General features: G+C 45.2%; 1 protein-coding gene across 9 annotated transcripts in view; it reads left to right on the forward strand.

The window, feature by feature from the left end:
• Positions 1-23,703, forward strand: part of PPFIBP2 (PPFIA binding protein 2) — a 1,806,653-nt gene that overhangs the window by 663,023 nt on the left and 1,119,927 nt on the right. The gene's annotated exons all lie outside the window — the stretch shown is intronic.

Below are 23,703 nucleotides of genomic sequence, written 5' to 3' on the forward strand. Positions count from 1 at the left end.
GCTGTCTGTGGAGAGGAATTGTTTACTAGCTCTGATTAATTTGCACGTATATGCGGTAGCTGAGGCTAGGGAGTTGACTTGTTTGGTGAAGTTCAGAGTGGCGTCTAGATAGATGCCTAAGGTCTTCACTTCCTTAGCTACTTTTATGTTATTTCCATCGATGGTGAAGTTGGCATAATCTGGGCTAAGTTTGGATAGGTGGGCCGAGGTGCCTAAGATAATAAGCTCAGTCTTATCATCGTTCAGGCATAGCCCAGGGGTGGCCATCCATGCCTGAACGATGCTATAAATTCTATTCACCAAAGCCAAATCCACAGCGTAATCTCCGGTAAGGGGTAGGAGGATTTGGGTATCATCTGCATAGTTTGTGTAGGCGATACCCAAATGGATCATTTTGTCGAAGAGGGGCTTAGTGAATACATTGTAGAGTGTTGGTGACACACAAGATCCCTGTGGTACACCGCACGTTATAGGGATAGGGTCTGCTGAGGCCAATGGTGAGAAGACTCTCGTGGTCCTGTTACTCAAGAATGACTCAATCCAGGTTATGGACTCCTTAGAGAAATTAGCTGAGGAGTCCAGGTGACGGCATAAGACTTTGTGACAGTGTGTGCAAACTGAGTTTCCTTAGGTGGGTATACTGGCCTATATGAGCAGAGCCAGAATGTACATGTTTTCTTGTAGTTGCCTGGCAATATCGGCAAAGCCAACATCTTTGCTCTACTTACATCTAAATACAAGCATATATTGTTACAGCTAGGCAATTTTGTGGAAGTAGATAATTTACTAACTAATAAATAAAGCCATGATGGGGGGTGTTTGAGGCAGGTATTTTTTGCAGGGAGACTCTTTTAAAACTATTTGAACTGGAGTAAGAATTGCCTGCTATGACGGTATGCCACCGATATGTACCTTAATTTTCTAGTAGACTTTTAATAGGCTATCCATCTCTCTGTTGGCTGTGGACAGTGCTTGTTCACATTATGGACTCAGATAAATGTGTGCACAAGGGTAGAGAACCTCAGGCCCTGGACCAGTCAGTTACTGGAGCAATGTCACAGGCCTATGCTCAGCAGTAACAACCAGCATAGACTGGAAGACAATAAGTCATTCATCATAACCAGATGTTGTAATGACGATGGAAGACCAACCACTTTCGGCTGAGGAGATGAGGCTGGAAGTGATTTTGGAGGTAGGGGGTTGGACTTCTCTTCCAGGCCTGCTTTAGTGAAGTATGTTCCTGCACATCATATCCAGCCATGGACTATGAAGAAGGGCTTCTAAGTCCAATGAATGGGGTATTGAGGACAGATAAGTATTCCAGAAGGCCTAGCTATAGTATTCTCAAATATTCTCCAGTGGTGAAGAGTGACCTATAAAGGTCAAGGGACTAGAGGGAGGGTCAGATCAATTAGGTGTGCACCAGTTTGATTCAGGATGCAGATTTACCTGTACTTATAAGCCAATGAATAAATCATCTCTGTTCGCCATCTCCCAAAAATTCATGTGGGAAGATCTTATGTGGGAAAGTTGGAGTATTTTGGCAAAGGAAGTATGATAATGGCATTTTACAACTGTAGAATACTAGCATATGTTGTGGGCAAAGACAGCACAAACTGTGTTTGTCCTGACATCCATTGTTTTTTTTCTTTTTGTTTTACCCTCCAAAACTGATTGTAAATTGTATGGCTTTCTAATCAGATTTTTCAGAAAAGGTGTGCTGTAATTTCCACCACTTTAACAAACTATTTAAAAATAATTCTCTGGGGAAAAACCTATTCCTCTCCCATGAAATAAATCATCAGCTGAGTCCATGGGTAAATAAGGCTCTTCCGGCTTTCATAGTCGGCATTGCAAAGACCGGTGATAGTTGGCTTTGTGGGTGAATATCTCTGGGGTGAAGGAGAGAAAAGTGAAGAACATTTCTTTTTCATCAAGGGTGGTGAAATGAAAAGCCAAAAGATAAGATTTACATCAAGATCAGTTGTGGGAGTGAAGAGACCAAGGACAATACTGGGGGTGTGGGAGTGGGGAGAATTTCTTCTAGCATGGTTGTGGCAGAAGCGGTCCTCCTGTTACAAGCAGTTGGAAAAAGAATGCTCAGCCAGGGAGTAAAGCAGTAGGATGGGCTTTAAAAAACAAGCTGTAATAGTTTGAAAGGGGTAGGGATGCTCCACTGTCTCAAAGGAGGATTGCAGATTGCATTGCATGATAGATGGTGCACCGTTATGATGGAGTTAGAGACATGGTTGTGCACTAATTTCCTGGAGTCTCTGCAACGGAACCCAGATTGAAGTGTGTATCATTGATTCTTTGGCCTCCAGGTATAGTCAAATGTTTAAAGATCACATGTTTGTGAAGTTTCAAATAGTGAGGAGGAGCTAAATTGATAATTGGTGGGTTTGTTGTGCTCTGCAGTAAGTCTGTTAAAGATGTTTGTGGCAGTGTTTAATTTGAAGCAGGTTGGGAATGTTCTGGAGGAAAGTGACCGGTTAAAGAAAGGGGTGGTAGGAATACATTTTGGATGCTTGGTTATTTGTTGTCTATTCTGGGAAGGGGTCAATAAAACATAGGATGGGTTGGCAAACCATAGTATGTGCAGGTAAACAGAAGGAGAGGAGGTGGGTCGTTGAGGAGGGCAAATATGATGTCACTTACAATTGAAATTCTGGAGAGGTAACTAAAAATTCTTCTTCTGAGAATGAGAAGGCATAGGGTTGTGGGAGATTGAGCATAGATGCCCTGTCATGAATTGTTTGTACAGATGAAATCTGAGATGGGGTGATGTTAGTGTAGTATTTGGGCTTGGCATAGTCGAGGGCTGCAGAAACAAGAAAGTTGTATTCCAAAAATATATTTAGGGAGAATAGAAAAGTGGGGTTTGTGCCATTGTCACAGGTTTGGATGTATGGTTGTCCATCGCAGTTGGATGGCTTTAGAGATTGCTGGTGGAATGCGTAGATGAGAGGCTGTAACAGAGCACCTGGATAATTTATGCTTGAAAGGAGGGTCAGTGCCAAACGGAACTCCAGAAGTGGCAGTTAAATGGGCATGGTAAGAGGCTGAAAGCGTTTGAAGAGCAGTCCTGAAATAATCTAAATATTGAACCATGGAGTCTGATTTGAATTTACTTTTGGTGATTTTAGAGTGGTAGATGTTTGGACACAATAAAGTGTACAAGGGTGTGGTTGAGGAGTGATCAAAGGGATAAAGTGGGCAGAAGAATTCAAGGGGAGTAGCAAAATGAGATGAAGTACAATCCATAATTGTGAGTCAGCAAATTGTGATGAGTGACCAAGGAATGATGGTGCACCTGGCATTTGAGAACTTTGATCATGTGTGTTTGAAGTTGAAGCAGAGTAGACCAAAAGTGACTACCCCTTCCCCTCTGGTGATGGACAGGTGAGCATGTCACTCAGGGCTCGTGCCCCACCTTCCTGTCCAACACTGACAAAGTAAGAAGCATTAATCACAAGTGGCAGCCATACCGCTATTATACCAGTATAAGGAGTACATAGGTATACGTTTAGGAGATATGAAGGATATTACACTGCACTCATTCATATAGGAAAAAACATATCTAAGGAAATGCATGCTTTTGCATACAACATGAATAACATATGGATATATTTCATTAACATAGACATGCTACAGCAAAAGGTATTCATCATCTTATTTAAAATGGATGCCATAGCATAAATTATAAATGAATTTCAGACAGATTTTGCCAAATATCATATATAAAACAGAATCAAATAGGAGAAAAAAAACAACCTTAGCAGTGTCTCCCAAGAGTTTTTTATAAATGGATTTGAAAGTAAAGTGCGAAATAGATGATCTAGACACATGAAACAATGAGAATGCAACAGCAAGTCTTATGTCCTTGGCAGGTTGGCCAGCCTGCGTCAGGGATTGTCATTTAGGGGTTGTCAGGGGTCGCCCTTGAGGTCTCCCTTGCTACCCCTGGGGCCTCCCTTTTTTTTAAATTGAGGCTCCTGGGCTGTGGACAGCAACATGTGGCTCTTTGTTTCTGGAGTGGCTAGTCTGCTGATAGCTATAGCCGGTAAGATAGCTCAGTGGGTTGAGCGCTGGCTTCTGCATCCACCTCGAGGGGTGAGGGCAGGAGCCCCCCCAACCCCCCAGCCCAGCAGAGGATCGAACCGAGGACCCAAGCGTGCATCGGATCAGGGCCTGCCTGACCCTGTCCACGCAAGTGCCTGACTCGCCCATGCCGGGTGCATCGCGGCACGAAATCGAGGCTAATCCTCGATCTAACCAGGAAGAACCGCCGGCAGGCGGATCGCCGGCCAGTCGAAGGCCATACTAAGGCCTGTTGTGTGCCCCAGGTCCCCCCACTTCCGACATCCACCTCGAGGGGTGAGGGCAGGAGCCCCCCCAACCCCCCAGCCCAGCAGAGGATCGAACCGAGGACCCAAGCGTGCATCGGATCAGGGCCTGCCTGACCCTGTCCACGCAAGTGCCTGACTCGCCCATGCCGGGCGCATCGCGGCACGAAATCGAGGCTAATCCTCGATCTAACCAGGAAGAACCGCCGGCAGGCGGATCGCCGGCCAGTCGAAGGCCATACTAAGGCCTGTTGTGTGCCCCAGGTCCCCCCACTTCCGACATCCACCTCGAGGGGTGAGGGCAGGAGCCCCCCCAACCCCCCAGCCCAGCAGAGGATCGAACCAAGGACCCAAGCGTGCATCGGATCAGGGCCTGCCAGACCCTGTCCACGCAAGTGCCTGACTCGCCCATGCCGGGCGCATCGTGGCACGAAATCGAGGCTAATCCTCGATCTAACCAGGAAGAACCGCCGGCAGGCGGATCGCCGGCCAGTCGAAGGCCATACTAAGGCCTGTTGTGTGCCCCAGGTCCCCCCACTTCCGACATCCACCTCGAGGGGTGAGGGCAGGAGCCCCCCCAACCCCCCAGCCCAGCAGAGGATCGAACCGAGGACCCAAGCGTGCATCGGATCAGGGCCTGCCTGACCCTGTCCACGCAAGTGCCTGACTCACCCATGCCGGGCGCATCGCGGCACGAAATCGAGGCTAATCCTCGATCTAACCAGGAAGAACCGCCGGCAGGCGGATCGCCGGCCAGTCGAAGGCCATACTAAGGCCTGTTGTGTGCCTGTTAGGAGCCAGGGGCCAGGAACTCTGCCCGTTCTGCTCCAGGTAAGCTAGCGCTGCCACATGCATAATACCATCAGCATCTAATCCACAGTGCATTACCTACGCTCCTGTCTAATTAACGCTGCCACCCCACACGGCTGCACATGCCCATGCTGTCCCTGCCTATAACGTGCTACTCGGATACTTTGCATCTCATCTCCTGACCCAGACTGGAATGTCTACCTAACGCCATCTTGTATCTAGATGACCTTATACTGTGCCTAGTAAATTGTGTTGCACTACTGCTTGCTGCCTAATTGTGCCTTCTCGCATCTAGATGCCCTTGTACTATGCCCCTCCTCCTGCTAAAATTCGAATCTAGGCACACCTGAACCTATGCATTTAATTTGCGTCCCATTGCATTGTTAACGTATCGATACACCCATGATAACTACCATAGCTGCGTCCACTTACTCAGGCCCTAGTTTTCTGGGTGCTACTTATACCCAGGTGTTCATGGCTCACCTCAGTGTGTCGTGCCCTACGGTCGTTAACGTACCACCTTAACTGTGTTGTGCCTTATGGTCGCTAACGGACCACTTTAACTGTGTTGTGCCTTATGGTCGCTAACGGACCACTTTAACTGTGTTGTGCCTTATGGTCGCTAACGGACCACTTTAACTGTGTTGTGCCTTATGGTCGCTAACGGACCACTTTAACTGTGTTGCGCCCTACGATCGCTAACGTACCACTTCAACTGTGTTGTGCCTTATGGTCGCTAACGGACCACTTTAACTGTGTTGTGCCTTATGGTCGCTAACGGACCACATTAACTGTGTTGTGCCCTACGGTCGCTAGCGGACCATTTTAACTGTGTTGTGCCCTACGGTCGCTAACGGACTACTTTAACTGTGTTGTGCCTTATGGTCGCTAACGGTCCACCTTGATTTGTAGTGCCCAATCATCATTAACAGACCATGCACTCTAGCCCATACTGTGTTTCGTGAATATCATGCCCTTTATCGCTAGGCGTAGCCCCAGCTTCAACTAGCCACTTGCACTACACTTTGCGTCACCTAACCAGACAGCTTAGCGAAACAAGGGAAGTAAATTGCACCAGCGGACCACACCAACTACCATGTGCAGAAACTTGACCTCCCTGACCCTATTAGCTACAATCATGACCTTTGCTTCCCTTAGCTCTCGCCCCCCCACAGATAGAAACCTGCGACTCAGGGCTAGGCTACCCTGCATATACGAACCTAAAAGAAACAGTACAAACAATACTGCTAGATTCCCAACTATACAGACACACATGGATAAGCAAACCTTAGCTATGACACCTATAACTCCAACCCCTACTCCTATTCACCACCCCCAAAAGAAACGCCGGAGTCAAAATAAGCACACAGATACACTTGCAAGTCATCCACCTCCCAACAACACCCTAACTCTTACTGGATCCCTTATCAATGCCAGATCCATGGTAGCTCATGCAATTGAAATTGCTGACATACTAAACAACAGTAGCATTGACTTCCTTGCCGTAACTGAAACCTGGCTCCATGAGGCAGCAGGATCCTCACTGATGTTAGCCATACCTGACAACTACCAGATCCACAGAGTAGACAGACCCAATGCCAAAGGCGGTGGCTTAGCAATCAACGCGAAAACCACCTTGCCGATCCGACTAACCACCTCACACCCCTGTGCTTCCTGCGAAGTACTCTCAGCAAAAATACAACTCTCCAACAACCGCACGCTAGCCATTCTCCTGATCTACAGGCCCCCAGGTCCCCTGGGAACCTTTGAAGATGACCTTACTACCCTCATAGCGAACAATACCCAAAAACACTCGCAAACGCTGCTGATGGGCGACTTCAATATCGGTTTCAATGAGCCTGGCAATAAAAATGCCCTCTCTATAACATCTATCCTAAATGACCAAGGCCTTACCCAAAAAGTTCTCTCCCCTACACATGCTAAAGGCAGAACCCTTGATTGGGTCTCAGAACTCAACTGTAACATAGTTATCACTGCCATCACCCCTCAAATATGGACTGACCACTTTCTAATAAATTTCACTGCCACACTTGACCTCCCCAGCCCCAAAACTATCAAAATGATACCACCACTCCCTACCAGAAGTAAAAAAGATATTACTACAGAAAAACTTATCCCCCTCCTCCTGCCCACTATTTGTCACCACCTCCACCTCACTTACCTGTCGGAGGGGGCGCGGTTATGGATTCCGACGCGCCCCATCCTGGCGCTGTTATCCCCGATACCGGTTGGGGGGGTTCGCGGTTGTCCGCGACACCCGGCGCTTCCGGGGTTTCTGTGTCCCGGGGCCTGCGCATGCGCGGAAGACCGCGTCTTGGTCTTCGCGCATGCGCAGTCCTCGAGACGCTTGGGAAGCCACAAGCTTGCTTCCCAAGCCTTGTTTCGGACGCGGCAGCACTCGGGGATAACACGGCTTGTGTTCCAAGCCTCCCGAGTGCTGCCGGTCTTATTTAAGGCGCATGATCCTGAAGCTCACCGCGTCTCAATGCGGTTTGTTTCACGGATCGTGTCTTCGCTCCTGAAGCCTCGCTGCTTCAGCTCCAGTCCTTGCCAGCTCCAGCCTGCTCTCCTGTCCTTGCCTGCTCCAGCCTGCCCTTCAGTCCTCACCTGCTACAGCCTGCCCTTCAGTCCTTGCCTGCTCAGCCAGCCCTTCAGTCCTCACCTGCTCCAGCCTGCCCTCCATTCCTTGCCTGCTACAGCCTGCCCTTCAGTCCTATCCTGCTCCAGCCAGCCCTTCAGTCCTCACCTGCTACAGCCTGCCCTTCAGTCCTCACCTGCTCCAGCCTGCCCTCCATTCCTTGCCTGCTCCAGCCTGCTCCAGCCTTGTTCTACTGTTGTGCCCGCTACTGTCTTGCTCTACTGCCTCGCCTTCCAAGACTTGCCTGCCTCCTCCAGTTATTTGCATCCTCTGGGAACACCACAGCATTCCGTCCGCAATTCTATCTTGCTACTCTGCTCCAACACTGCAAGAACCAAGAAGGTGCACTTTAGTGGCGTTGGGAGCTGGTCCACCTCTAACCCTGTTGACTCTAGGGGAAGGGGTGTGCTGGTTTCTCGCGTCTCATATTCTTCAATCACCTGTCGGACAGCCTGGCGACCTCACCAAGAACAACTACCGGAAGCCCAGGTACTCAGCGCCCAAGAGACGCAATCTTTAACACTATTAACGGCCTGAAGGACAACACCGACCCAGACACACTAGTAGACACCTTTAACAAAGCTATGTCTCACGCACTAGACACCATTGCACCTGCAAAACTACGCAAAGCTAAGCAAGAAGCCCACCTTAATGCCTGGTTCACCCCCCAGCTTAAGGACCTTAGAAAACAGCAACGAAAACTTCTAACTATCTGGCGTAATTCGCCCACCAACGACAACAAAGCCAAGCTAACCCAAGCTACAAAACACTACAAGTCTGAAATTATCAATTCTAAAAAAACCGTATTCAATGACAGAATTACTAATGCCAAATCGAATACCAAGGAACTATTTGCCATCCTCCGGGAAATGGAATCCCCTATCCAACCACCTGACACGGTCTCAAAGGACAAGATATGGTGCACTAATATACAGAACGCCCTATCTAACAAAATCTCCACCCTCCAACTTAAAATAAGGAATAAAAAAGACACCCTCTCTCCTACTGATCAACAAGTGCCTCCTGCAACTGAACCTATCACTATCCCCCCTTTCAGCTTTAAACCCATCTCCATCATTGACACTGAAAAGGTTATCCTCTCACTGAAGCCCTCTAACTGTAAGGGCGACAGCTGCCCAGCTCAAATAATAAAGGACGCTGCCAGAGACTTAGCCCCTTTCATCTCGAAGCTTATCAACTCATCCTTCAAATCCAACACAGTGCCTGCCAATTTAAAAGAATCCTGGGTCCTCCCCCTTCTCAAAAAACAAACCCTCGATCCATCTATCCCGACCAACTACAGGCCCATCACCACGGTACCCTTCCTACTAAAAATTATCGACAGAGTAGCCTATCTCCAAATTCAAGAGTACCTAGAAGCCAATCATCTCCTAGGATCGCGCCAATCGGGCTTCCGCCCCCTCCATGGCACGGAAACAGCCTTGCTAGATCTCAAAACCAAAATGGAGGAATTTAAGGATAATGGGAAAACAGCGTTGCTACTCCTACTGGACTTGTCAGCAGCTTTTGATCTGGTGGACCATGCAGTCTTATGCAACCACCTCAAGTTGGCTGCCAACTTCACAGGAGACGCTATAGCCTGGGTCCAATCCTTTCCAGCTAACCGGACTATGAGAGTGTTCTCCTCTTCCACGTGGGCTGACCCTATCCAAATCACATGTGGAGTCTCACAGGGCTCCTGTGTCTCACCCACTATGTACAATATCTTCACCAAGCCATTGTTCGACAAGTTGGACAGACTGGGCGTCACCTACACTAATTACGCAGATGACACCCAGATCCTCATACCCCTTTCGGGCAACTATGAAGTGGACTTGGCTCTGGTGAATAAAATTTACATCCTCATTCAAGCATGGATGGCCACACATGGCCTCTGCCTGAACGACGATAAAACTGAAATCCTGCTCCTTGGTTCAGACCACAAATTATCCAAACTCACCCCGGACGATACCTCATTTAACATTGATAACAACACTATCAAGGTTATGCGTGAGGTCAAAACCCTGGGTTTTTACCTTGACTCAGCTCTCACCCTCAAAAAGCAAGTGAACTCCCTTGCCTCCTCAACCACCTACACGTGTAAACTCATCCGGGCCGCTAGACCCTTCCTGTCCAGTACCAACTGCCTCACCTTGGCCAATGCCCTTGTCATGTCCAGACTGGACTATTGCAACGCCTTATACTCAGGTGCCAACAAGTCGGTCACTGACAAACTCCAGAGATTACAAAATAACGCTCTTAGAGCAGCACTGAACATCCCATGCAGGGAACATATCTCCAAACACCGGACAGAAGCCCATTGGCTAAAAATAAAGGACAGAATCCTACTTAAAACTATTTCCCTCACTTCTAAATGCCTCAACAATCAAGCACCCTCCTACCTAGCGGAAAGAATCAACTGGAGACCCTCTAACCGACTGACGAGATCTGCCAACACCTTCCTACTGGAAGTCCCCAGATTCAAACTTACCACAGCGGGCGGTGCTAGCTTCCCAGTTAGAGCTGCACAAGCATGGAACATACTCCCTTCTGACCTTAGATGCCCCTTACCCTACACAAGATTCAGATCCTACGCTCTCAAATGGCTGCACAACAATGACATGCAACGACCCTCACCCTAGCGGAAACGACACAACCTGCCAAAATGTTACTCTTATATGCTTAACCCTTGTTATTTTATATGCATTGTACCACCCACTGTATGTGACCACTGTTTTGCTGTGTTAGCCTGTGTCAGGCTTTGTAACTAAGTTTCGAGTCCTCTTGTACTGCTGCGCCTAGATGCCCACGGGCTCGGAGCGCATTACCAAATAAATAAACAAACAAACAAACAATGTGTGTGACCTGAAGGTTTCAGCCTTTCTTCCTGCTGAGGTTGATAAATGAGTACCAAAACAGGTTGGTTGATATTAACGATACATATGGTGATTCATTCTTGTATGAAATGTATATAGCTTTACAATGATATCGTAACCATATTTTTCATAGTGTACTTTGAAACAATGCTATGTGATGCCACTTCCTGTTCTGTCAAGGGGTGAAAGGTCGTGTTCCACCACTTCCTGTGTTATCACTTCAGGGTGGGATCAAATGCCATCACTTACTGTGATGTCATCAGAGGTCAAGGGTTGTGTGATATCACTTCCGCTAACCCTGGCATTTTGGTGAAATGACGTACCACAAAAACAGTTCTGTGATTCATTGTAAATGAGAAAAACTAGTTTTATGCTGGTCAGCAGAGTATGAGGTCAGTGGGCGAGTAAATAGTGACGCATTTCAGGAAGCATTTGTACCAAAAAAAAAGGCAGTGTATTTTACTCATAGAAACCTGACCACTTATATTATAAGATTCATGTTGGAATAGGACTGATGTGTGATACTTTTCTGGCTATAAATATATGTTAGATATAGGAGGACCTTCAGACTTTCTTTTGTTCAGCTTATACCACAGTTGATTGAACAAACGCTTCCGGCTGGCCATGGGGAAAATAAATCTCTGTTTCTCACACTTTGTGTCTCTTTACCCAAAGATGGATGTATGGGGTTTTGTTTGAGAATTTACTTTATCTTTACAAGTCACCTCTGAAAACACGTGGATCCTTAACAGGAAGGGATTCAAGATCCTGGAAAAAGAAGCTGGATTGGCCAAGGAGTGTCTTAAATGATGACAATAATGTAATGGGTTGGCACTACAAATTCCTCAGCAAAGTACTTGAAAGAATCCGGGGCGAACGTTAGACTTATCAGATGGATGGATGGGCTAATTTTTCTTTTGATGTAAACCTCTCAGCTTTTCATAACTTGCCGAGGGATGTTAAAGAAGGTAGCTTTTCTGTGTGTAAAACTGCAGAATATGCAGGATGGTGGGCAAGATTTATATTCGACCGGCAGCAAGTGTTGTAAGAGCCAAGTTGTTAGTGTTTCGCAGAACTGTAGGATGGTTGGGGTGTAGCCCGTCATCCAAATGGGGTCCGGCTTGAATGGTTTACATGTTTTTCCCCTAAAGGAAAACCTAGAAAAGGGGAGAAAAGAATCTAGAGGAGATTTGAAAGGAAAAACAGTCAGAGAAAAAAAGTAAGGAGAAGAAAAGGAGAGCAGAAGAAAGAAACAAAAACAGCGGTGGAGAAAGAACAATCCCCTGGGAGGTTGCAGCCCCCCTGGGCCCATAGATGACATAATGCTGGGCTGTCTGTGGGGTGATGACCCGGTTGGTGAATCGTGTGGCCGGCATGTGCCAGGAGCAGCACCCATGGCACCATAGCAAATGACGGCCAGCCTGGGGCCAGACCGGACGTGCCCAGTGATGTTAAAGTGCATGAGCAATGTACGCTGCGTAAGTGGGGAAGCCTGGACCAGGCAGCCCAGCCGTGCCCCAGAGCCAGACCACCTTGTGTCCAGCAAAGCGGGCCCTTCGTTGAAGTCCTCACAGGCCACGCATGCTAGGGAGCCCAGCAGTCACAAACGGAACACCAACATACTTAGCGGTTAAACTCCACACCTCTGGAGGCTCTCGATCCTCATGTAACAAAACTATTAAAAGGTTGGTGTCAAAGCTAGCCCACAAAGGGAAGGCTTGCAAGCAATCATTCTGCCACACCTCAACAATCTGTAACTCAATCCTGGTTTCTCTGCTTTCCTCCAGTTCTGAAAAACACGAAAAACATCGCTGTTTCAACAAGACCTGCTGGACTAATAAAAATCCCTCTTCCTCCATCAACAGTACTTCGTTATTCTGTAAAATGCCAAACCACATTTCTGACACAATCTTGTTGTAATGCTGCTCTTGCGGTTTGTTTGCACTATAAATAGTCAAAATAAAAAAGAAATCCCATCCCCAGCCTCCGGCAGCCACCAGAAGGACAGACCCATGAAGGTAATGTGAAAGGGGTGGCTTTTGCATGTTGTATGTCAGTGTGTATATTTGTATATATATATATATATATATGTGTATATAATAAAGGTTAAGTGGGGTAAATGTTATGTAGGGTATTTGGGCTTTTAAGGGAAATATTAAGCAGGTTAAAAGTTAAATAGGTCATATGTTTAGCATATATAAGGGAGGTGAAGATTTTAGAGGGAGTAAAGATCCTAGCATGAGGACGATGATGGAAATGGTGGCCTGCCTGAGGCCTCTTAGGGGTTGGGGCCATCCCCTGGGCTCACGCTTCGGTGTGTGGTACCAGGAATTGGGTAGGGGGTCTGTTGCATCAGTCCCACCCTATGGGGTCTCCCTGTGACCCCTGCCAGGACGTGTGCGCTAACGGGGCAGATTACCCATTTAAAAGGAATTCGCAGTAGGTCATTTCTAGAATGTTTAATAATAGAATACGAGTGTGTATAAATGAAGAGGGGTCCCCGTTGGGATCCCTATATAATACACTTTGGTGTCTGTGTCCAGTATTTAATAAGGTAGAAATTCAGGGTGTAGCCCATTTCCTGTTAACAGCATTTCTATTTTACAGGTGTAGGACCCTGCCTTTCTCAGGTGTGAGGGCTGTGAATGACCTTGTTTGGACAAGGGCTGAAATGGTGGGTGAGGGTAGTGGCTCCCATAGGGCCTGTCCCTGATCTGGCCGGCAAGAAATGAGCGTTCCCTTTCCTGGGTTAGGGCCTGAAAACATGGGCTACAGGGTAATTTCGTGCCTTTGCCAGGATTAAATTCCAGATGGTCTGGGCATGGCAGAAGGACTGCTTTCCGTGACGGTCATCCCTGAAAAGGTAGGGGTGGTGGCAGTAAAAAAGAGGTTGTGCTGCAAAGATATTACCCTTTCTAAAATCCTTGAGTGATTTCAGAGGAGAAGCAGGAGAAGGTTGAGGATGATGGGTTCCACTCAGTGGGAAACGGGAGAGATATTGGCCTCCATCAACACAGGCTTGGAAACCAGACAGTGATTGTTCAGTGGTGCTGCGTATCGGGATAAAGGGGAAGAGAGAGCAGAGAGAAGCATCCCTAGTGGTCTTGCAAGGGTGTGAATGGAGTCCTGAAGTTAATAGTGAGAGACTAGCTAGGAAGCAGAAGGAGGAGCTATAGGAGCATGGTGGTAGGGAAACGTACAGTAATCGGGTAGACAGTATTAAAGTCAAGTAATCCGGCAACCTCCCCGGTCTCTGCCAGGTCCTTATCAGCCACACTGTCCTCGAAGACACCCACCAGGTGGTTTGAACTGGGTGGTTGGAGAAAAGCAATGCCAGAACTAGACAGGGCCCAACTTGATGTATAGTCTGTGGAATCCGCAGTGCCTGCGAGTGGATCATGGAAAATTAGCCAGGGAGACAGGGCTGTACTAATGCCACATGAGCACTGTTTTGTGCGTGCAGCATGCAGTTGTTGCACCTCTATACAACATTTTCCATTTTAAAGGGCCTAGAAGGCCTTCAAGGGAGGGTAGAGTAGTGTGCCGGAATCTCTATTCCAGTGGCACTCTGTTCCCTCTAAATACCCAAACGTTTTGGATGGTATTTTTGTACCCGCTCATTGCATGAAATCAACATTCCAACAGCCTATGAAAAAGAAATCAGCCATCCACGTTAGGTTGCTATTCATTTTCCAGAATCTCGAGATTTTATTTAGTAGCCCCTTGGCTACCCAAGCTGGTGGCACTGAAGTGGGCTCAAGCCAATTGGCCCGCAAAGAAGCTTGCGCTGTCTTAAGTGGGCCTGCAGGGGAGCTCAAAGCTCCACCCTAACTCATGCGCTTAATGTTTGGGGACCACTTCTCATTAAGATATGCCCTGGAACTAAACAATGCACCCCCGGCCCCTATGAGAAGGGCCAAGCTCCTTCACGTTGAAGCTCATGTCTGCTGTGCATCTTGAAAATGTGCCTCTGAAAATCAGCAGATTATTGGACAACAACATAAAATGGAAGAAATGGTTGAATTCACAATTAGTCACTATAAAGCAACTCTATGCAATGTTAGTTTGTTATAAACCAATGTAATGGGTAATTAAATATTATTCACACCTCGATCATTGTATTTCTTGAGACTGTCCCTTCTCATTTGCAGAACCCTATTTGTAAAAACATTGCTGCTAGAATGTGTGCATTCACAATTTTCCTTGACATTTGGAGCAATTTATTTAAACTTGCATTTAAAAATCATGCCTTCAGTTTCCGTACCCATGAGTGTTCATTTTTGCTAATGCGTTTGATTGTTCGTTTTAACGATCACTGTCTAACATTTTAAGAGTTGTAGAAATATTATTTCTAAAATAGACTTCTCAAGTTATGAAGCCACATACACTTTCGTTTTGTAGGCCTCATTCCTAAAATGCCTTCCAATTTGTTTGAACCCCTGTGCCTTTTGGTCCTTGCATAACAAGTATAACAAGGGATCAAAATAAAAAATAAAATTAAAAAAAAATGTTTGTTGAATAAACTAGTTTAAAAAAAATGTGTGTGAAGAAAATAGTTTGGGATTTGGTGTAGGCATGGGATATAAATTTGTCAGTCACTGTCACAATGGTGCGGATCAGAGCAATTTCAGTGTAGAACACTTTCCCCTGGAACATGACCCTGCACACCTCCTTTCTGCTCCTCCTTCGAGCTTCCCGGCACCCATGAGCCAACCCCCTTCCCTCCCTGCCCCTCCCCCGTTCTCCTATGCTCCTTTTGCTTTTTTTGTTTTAAACATTCGCTGCGCGGTCTTTGAGACACACTCAGGAACCATCTATTGTGTGCTGCACCGCTGGAGTTGTCTTCTCGTTGAGGATATCCTCCGGACTCCTGCGTTTTCTTTATGGAGGCAGGGTGTCCGTTCAGAGGAGAACACCCCTGTGAACACTGTACCTTTTTTCCCAATGCAGAAAAGTGGTCTTCGAGATTACTGCTGCAAAACAATGACCTGTCTTAATGGTACTACCTGACCATAAGATGGCAACAGCCAAACAACGGTGTGATTACCCTGGCCTATGTCAGCAGTGCCAGGAAAATATGTATCTAATACATATACCCTAGGCAGAACTGTTGGCTTTGTCAGTGCTTGTTTTTATAAGGACTTCAGTGCATGGGACAGATGTAAAGTAAGAGGCTGAAGGCACACTTGGTTAGTACCTTATTTTTACACCAGTAGCACATTTACAGCTTCAATTAAGCCATTACATATCAACAGAATGCTTTGCAATAACACTGACAGGACAATGGGCCTCATTATAACTGTGGCGGTAGGGAAACAACGGCGCCGGTAGTGCTACTGGTGCCGTTGTTACTTTGGCGCCACATTATGAGTTCTGCTCGCGGGGGCCGCTCTGCACGCCTGGTCAGACCAGACGTGCAGAGCAACACCCGCGAGCAGAACAGGATGGTAGCAACTGTACAGTTAAGAACGGTACCGCTGCTACCATCCTCCCCATTCCCATTTAGCCCTATGGGGGCTCAAATGGGAATGGGGACGTAGCGGCTCCGCGTCCCACAAAAGGGAAATTACCGGGCCCTCCAAGGTCGGAATGGCCCGGTAATTCCACTTTCGCGGGACCCGGTGCCGGACCCGAGTTTGGGGGTAGCCATGCCCTTATTATGGGTGGGCACATAACCAAACACCACCCAAAGACTGCCCCTTTTACACATCATCTCCCTCCTATTTCAATGCATTAGTTTTGGCTTATAGGTGGCAATTAAGCACCACCTAATAGCCCAATCTAAAGTTATATAATCAGGGGTACATTTGGAAAAAGTTGTAAAAGTGTTGCGAGGAAAGGGCAGGGAGGAACTGCTGGTACTGAGCGCCAGGAGAGAAAGAACACAATTGAGCCACCAACAAGACACATTTTCATAGGAGGGAGGACTCTGTGATTAAAGAACCTTGTAAAGTGGGGTAGTGTCTACTCTTACATGTTAAACAAATGAGTTTTAACAGGCGAGGGACAGCAGAGTGGTCCATATGGCTGGGTAAGGGTTCTGTGACTGCAAACATTCCTTGAATGAAAAGGCTCTTCTGAAGGAGAGTACACAATAGAAACAGAAATCAATCGGAAAAACAATAGGGTTTCAGATATTGCAAGGTGGCTTTAAACCTTCTGTTGAACTTGTGAATCTTTTATTATAAGCCAGTACGTACCCTATGCCGTAATATATATGATCACCGAAAATACACAAGTTATGTTGAAAAAAGTTGTTTTATAATTGAAGGTGTATCAGGGTTGGGCAAAGTGTAGCCTTGTTCTCAATTAAAACGCTGACAACCACTTCCACTAAACTGCCTGTCATTTCTGAAAAGCGAATGAATCATTAAGAGCCAGGAACATGAAATGAACATACATTGAAAAATAGGGCCCACAATTGTTTGCAGTGGAGGCAGTACTAGCGCCGTTTGCCCGAACCCAGGTCACATTATGTTTCAGTGATGTGAGACGAGGAAGCTGAGGCAGTGATTCTGATGCCCTGGAAAGCAGCATTAGTCACTTGCCTTCATTTGCTATAAACAAAGAAGACAGATGCCTTCGAATCCCTGGGTCAGCAGCTGCACTTTAATTCTAACGAGTACAGTCCCTGATTACTGGGGTAAGAAGACCGAATGAATTGAAAACTATGCAGTGTGACAGACTCTCCTTTGTCAGCATCGAAGAATCCCCCTTTCTCCATCCATCTGACATTTTGAAGCTGAACTTCATGCATGTATTGCTCTTACTAGAGTTTTGAGAGTTATGTAGCCTGATAAAACGTTTGATTGTTATGGCATGGGGGCTTTAACCAAAGCATGTTTTTTCAAAATGTACGTTCTGTTCAATAGGTGAGGTCTAAAAGCATGGACCAAGAGCATTTACCATTGGATGCATTGTTTTTATGTCCTATCATTTTGTCTGGTTATAATAAAAGCAAAAGTGCCCTTTAGTAGTATTTTAACACAGTTGTTCACTCCACATCTGATGTTGAATTGTCTTTGGTCTGGCCTGAAAGTTAAATCCCACAAAGGGATACATTGTCAAGCAACAGAACCCGAGGAGGGGGGGCGTTGCTGGTAGGATAATGCCCCTGGGGCGATAGTTACAAGCCCTAGCAAAGCGAGGGCTTTAACATAGCCCGGTGGCATTACCCAACCGGTAATGCCTCCTCTCTGAGGGTGCTATTGCTTATAGTACCCCGGCACATGGTGCCAGGGTACTAATAGCATTTCTTCTCGAGTTGAGACACAGCATTGCGACAGATTCTCAACTCAAGAAAAAAAGCAAACAAAATGGCCACCATGGAAAGGGAGAAGGGACATATAGTCCCTTCTCCCTTTCCATGGTAGTCTGCCGAAGAAAGGGATGGAACTCTGCGGGATGTGGAGCTCGGGCCCCCACCATATGAGACTTTGTCGACTGGGTAACGACCCGACGAGGGCCAATCAGATTGTTTGATACAATCTGTCCCTTGCCAGGTACTAACATGAGATGGACTCACTAAATAAGAGTTGGTTATACGGATCCCTTTATAGAGAAAGTTGTGCAAGTCCAATACACAAACTGATGCTGAAGGAGCAGAGCACTAATCCAGAGCCAGTTGAATGCTGATATGTTTCATAATATGTTGTAAGTAGTTTTATGAAAGCAACCCAGTTCAAGCCCTGTGGCAGAAAAGCAGAGTTATACTATGAGTTCTCTACTGTGGATAAGTAACGTTTGCGTTTGTTTGGGGCCAGCAGGATAGCAAGGGACAACATGTTTGCCTTGGAAGAAAGACAATGCAGAGCAGCAAAGGTTTGAATCCTTGTCCATCGCTATTAAGCGCGTAATAAAATAATAATTAATAAAAAAATGAATATCACACAAAGCAGAGTCAACTTCATCTAGGTCCATGTGTTATATAAATATGGTAAATAAGGACAGGCAATGAAGAGAATTAGTTTTCAGAGCCGTGAGAAATGGCAGCAAGTAAATATATCTGCAGAGATTTTATAATGGTGTAATCCCATTGGAAAATGCTCTGTGAATGAGGCTCATAGACTCCTCTGATATTGCCTTTAGATTTAGAGGTCTTGTAGTTCAGTAGAAAGACATTTTCCTGGATACATATTGAGCTGCTGCTATGGATGCATTAGAAAAGTAAACCAGTGAAGAGACTGTCCGAGGGGAGTAACTGACTGCAGTTCACCAGGGTGCCAACCACACAAGCAATAGACAAAATCATGTTTTTTGGTCTGTGTACGATGCCCAGAGATCAACCAACATTTTGTTCACACTTTAAGACTCAAGCTATTTATTCTAAATATATGACTGTCCGATTTTTATTTTTCAATCGAAAATACAGACTTTTGGAACTGTACATCTAGGACAGAGTATTTTTTTTTATATTATTTTGATTTTGTGATTTTCAGTACAGCACTTAGCACTTTTTAATGACCTGCACTGGCCATCACTTCATTAGTCTTCTCTGCTGACCTCTGTCAACATATTGTGGGGTAAAAAGACGGCCCCAGATCAACAGAGATGGAGAGGCCATTCTAGACCACATTGTGAGAGTGAAGCGAAGTGTGGAGTTCCATTGAAATATAAAAGCCAGTACAAAACAGTGATTTTAACATAAGTCCTAGTGGATGAGCGAGAATGGGCCTCCCTCCGTTTTGTTACAATGTACAGGCACTCAGTCAAAGGAAAGTGAGACTTAGAACTGGAATATTGTAAACTGTGTGCAATTGATTCCTGCAGATGCTGACTTCCTGTAAGGGCACATGTGACAGATTAAATGCTGCAGAAGTGCACATGAAAGGAAATACATTCATTTGAAAGACGGTGCTTTTTGAAGCTAAAAAGACGGAATTATGCCTTACATTTGAAAAATAAAGTCAAATGACAAGTTGCCTTCATGAGGAATAAAGAGACTTAATTTCAGCGCATAAAATGACAAAATTTATAGGGAAAGGCCTATTTCGTTTTTGTATAAAGGAGTAACTGTGGCCCATCTGTTTGCACTAGATTAATAGTGAATCTACCTCTATTCTAATATAGAAAAAGATTGTATTTATGAACAGCATGCCTTCATATAATGCTAAATGTTACATGTAAGGACATCTTGTCCATTTAAAGCTGTATCTTCTGAAGGATGGGTGCAGCTGGTGTTTTTCACACTAAATTGAAAGGTCTGTGCCTTTTGAAAATGTGAACTCAAGACCTTTGGCTGAAGACCCCTAGAAGAAGAAGGTCTGGTTGGCAATTTAAATGCTAAGATATACAAGGATGTAGACTGAAATTATGGGGTTTACAGACAACACAACCAACAGAAATGACCTTTATGGTCTCTATTAATGGTGCATTAGCCCTGAGAAAAGTCCTTTGGAGCTCAGGAGAAGAGGGTAGAATAAACATTGACCCGAGCAGATGGCTGGTCACATATTTAAGGTGAAATAGAAACCTAAAAATGGGTGGGGGCTGATGTAAAAGTGAAACTGGGAGCACCTATGATGCAGTGCCATTGATTAAACATTGAATACATTTTCTTCAAATAAAAGGTGCATCAGGTGTCATATCCAGTCCACCCCAGGTTCATTTTAAAGAGGGTAAAAAGCCAGTTGGGACCATGTAAAAACAACATGTTTGTGATGTATATAACTTAAGTTATGATCAAAATGATGAATCTGGCTTTTTCATAAATCTGAGGAATTGAAATATTGATAGATTAATAGACGGTGAAATTAATGTTGGAAGTATATAGTGTCAGAGTTGTAATATTTCGGCGCAGTAGCAAACCGTGAAAAAAGTTGGTTCTGCCGAAGAAAAGCATGGCAAAATAAAATTAGTATTTTCTGACTTGCCATAAAATGTAGAATCCAAAAATATTTAGATTTATGTAGTTATCAGAAAAATTTGCATAGCTGCCATGTTCGATTTTCAGAACCCAAAAAGGTAAATCCCACATGTCACTTTGGGATGACAAATCTTTCTCCTCCCTCAGCCTACATCATGCACACCCCCAAACTCCTGGTCCGATCAGCAGCCAGTGGGCGTCTAAGTGGGAGGTGAAGGGAGAGTGCTATCCAATCCTTACTGTGGGAATTATGATAATGTACGAGTGTCATCAGCCCTATAAGAGGTCAATTTTGCATCAGAACAGGGCTTTTCCACTTGATTACAAGAGGTACCCTGCTGCTGGACTCTTGCATGGAACAACCGCAGAGAGGCCTGAATCCTTGCATTGGAGTCAGTGACAGGGAAATCTAGAAGCTAGCTGGGACCCAAACAGAGGAGCCAGAGGGAGCCTGGGTGCAGGAGAAAATCCTTGACCAGATCTGTGCTGTCCCCAGAGGAGCCCTGCTGTTTTTCCATGACCAAAGCCTTCCATGTAAGTAGTGATATCCTAAATGCCATCAAAAGTGTAAGGGGAAAACTGCCAGCCTTAATCTCCATCTTGCATAGCGGGTAGGGGGGTGGTACTGGGAAGGCCTTTGCCACATTGTATTGAATCCAATTCAAATTAATTCAATTATAGAAAATCACCCTATCCATTTAAATTGCATTGTGTTAGGAACAGCCCGCCTTAATCCTTTCCATTAAATTGTGGGGAGGGGGTAAACTGTGTAGATCCTTAGCGCATTGAATTGAAGTTAAATACATTAATTCCCATATAGAAAATCATTGGATGAGTTTTGTAGAATTCAAAACTAACAAAGTTCAGGCTCAGTGTGTTAGAGGCGGTATAGACAATAAAGACTTGTGTGACTGTCCTTCTGAAACACCCGACTCCTGTCCCGAAGAGGGGTGTCCATAATTCCAAAATAAGTAACCCTTAAAAGCTGCTATTCAAGTGTTGTGAGGGTGCTAAATGAAATTCCCCATTTATTCCCTTTTATCCCAAAACAGAATTACCAAGCATTGCTTCTCATTTGAATGTGTGTTGAAAAAAGATTTCCCTTTGAGTTCCTTTTCCCAACCTTGTCTTTTTAAATAAAAGGTGATAAACGATTTTCAGTTTCTTTTTCAAACATTGCCTTTCCATATCAAGCCAAATCGATTTTTCCATTGTATTGTGAATGTTTACTATTGGTTAATTTGCAATTAAATCTGATATACGTTGTGACTTCATGTTTCAAAATTGTACCTGTGTTTTAATAATGGAAAGTAATTTGTGATATTGGGTGTTGCCACAGTATTGGTGGTTGATATTGGTTTATATTCTGTTTTGTCAAACCTTAAATAAATATATATTCTTATTGTACACTGGCCTGGTTCCTAGCTCATTTGGGCTATAGAGGGTGTTTGTTGGGGTGGTGCAAGACGGATTGGAGGCCTCACTAAAGTTGAATCTGTATAAGTGCTTTAATTTAGAGGTACAGATAGTTGAAAAGCCACCTATGCCTGCAGGAAATGTGTGTTCCAGCAGCAGACAGGAATGCACATGTGACAATTGAACCTGCTGTCTGCCACTTTAGAGCTGGTGCTGCAGATGTTGTGGCAGATCAGAAGGACAACACAGACTCTCGCAGGGCATCTTTAGAATTACTTTATTCAATGATGTGGTGAACACATGTCTATCCCTTTCGCTATGGGGTGTTCCCTATCTACTTTACTAAGGTGCTCGTCAGTCGTCTTGAAATATCCCAAAACGAATACTAGCTAACCCTACCACTAAGTTGAACCTAAAAAAAGAATAAGGTCAGCACAATGTCTCTCTTCTCCTGACAGGTGCTTCTTATACTGTTCTCTTTGTTCTTTTAAACTCCAGTTCAGTACGTGCTTTTCAAATAGTCTTTTCATGACTCCCCATATTAGCTCATACAACCCTCACAACAGGCTCTTGCTGCTCCCTTTCTTTGATGCAATGGCTGGATCCTTGGGTTAATCTTGAAATGGTTTGCATATTCAGGCAAAATATAAGTCTCTATGGGATTCTTTTTTCTCTTGTCTGTATGTGTCCCGTCTCTCTCCTCTGTATTCTCTTGCCAGTTACTATTTGTGAAGGCGTCTTGGGCCTTCTGCTCCTCGTCTTCTGTGGTTCCTATATACCACTAATTCACTCCACACGTAGGGTTAATCTTCCCTCTTTCCAGGATAATGCTGTACATCCTTGTAAGTTGTTTATCCTAAAGGCTTCAAGACTTTCACACTTTCTTTGAAGGGTGTTTCAAACTCTCTTACAGTTCCCTCTCTCCCTTTTAGGACTAGTTTTTATCCTCTCTATCATTTAGGAAGTTCACGTTTAGCAACAACTCCCTTTCTCCTTCAACTCTATTCAGATTCCTTTTAGGGTGAGTTATGATTCTGTTTGTTTCCCACAGATGGTTAATCTTCCCTTCTTTTCAGGATGAGGTTGTACTTTCTTGTAAGGTGTTTATCGTAAAGGTTTCCCCGTCTTTCTCACTTATTATGAAGTGTGTTTCAAGCTCTTACAGTTCTTTCTCTCCCTTTTAGTATTAGTTATTATTCTCTCTCTAATTTAGGCCGTTCACATTTTGCAACTATACCTTTTCTCTTTTAGCTCTATTGGTTTCCCTTTTAGGGTGACTTATGTGTCTTTCCTTACGGCTTCCCATGTGGCTCGCATCATCTCCTCCTGTGCACAGCTCCTGCTGTTCCTCCTCAGAGGATCGCTCTCTGTCCTCCGTGTCCCAGCTGAGCTTCTTTCAAACTTCTACGTGGGGTTGTTGTACTGCTTTGGGCCAGTCCCTTGCAGTGAGAAGCTAGACCATTCACTCTGCTTTCCAGAGTTATCCGTGCACTCCCGGTCATCATCTTCTTCACAGTACCAGTATCAAAACTATATGCATGATTCTTTGTTCTTTGTAGTCTTACTGTCTTGTCATGTATGTTAGATTGACTGATTTGACAACAAAACACGTTTAGAGAGGGGGAGGAGAACTTGGGGTTGGAAAAGGGGTTGAGTGTATTGAAGCAGGGTCATTCCGCTTGCTCGGATGATGGTCGTCCCCAATCCCATGGAGGGGTCCCTTCCCCATAT

Source organism: Ambystoma mexicanum, chromosome 11, assembly GCF_040938575.1.
Source record: "Ambystoma mexicanum isolate Mex_15411 chromosome 11, UKY_AmexF1_1, whole genome shotgun sequence".
Taxonomy (NCBI): domain Eukaryota; kingdom Metazoa; phylum Chordata; class Amphibia; order Caudata; family Ambystomatidae; genus Ambystoma; species Ambystoma mexicanum.